The following is a 433-nucleotide window of genomic DNA, read 5'->3' as shown; positions in this document are numbered from 1 at the left end:
GGACACAGAATTTCATTTAAGTCATCATATGATGTGGCATTTATGGTGACAGAGGGGAATGCTGAGTCAGCATTCACACTGTTGTCTTCTGGGGGTGCTTTATTTCTATGCAATATTAAATTTATTTGTCTGGATGATGATACAATGTTCTCGACCACAAAATCAGTCACCATAGGATTTCAGTTCACAAATTTGCGATCGACGTATTTATCCACTTCGAGCACGTGATGACGGCTTTTGTTTTGCCTCAATGTAATTGAAACAAAAATGATCTAATCAATTATTTTTTTAAAACTTTGTTTGGACACAATTTTAGCTTTTTTTTAATAGAAGAAAAAGAAGGAGAAAGAAAAAAAGTGAATTGTAATGAGAGCGAGTGAAAAAAAGATTAGAAGATATGTAAAATATATGTTGAGAAAACACAAGACAGCAC

The sequence above is a fragment of the Austrofundulus limnaeus genome, unplaced genomic scaffold (genome assembly GCF_001266775.1).
Source record: "Austrofundulus limnaeus strain Quisiro unplaced genomic scaffold, Austrofundulus_limnaeus-1.0 Scaffold191, whole genome shotgun sequence".
In the NCBI taxonomy this organism is placed as follows: Eukaryota; Metazoa; Chordata; class Actinopteri; order Cyprinodontiformes; family Rivulidae; genus Austrofundulus; species Austrofundulus limnaeus.
This window is presented reverse-complemented; position numbering follows the sequence as displayed.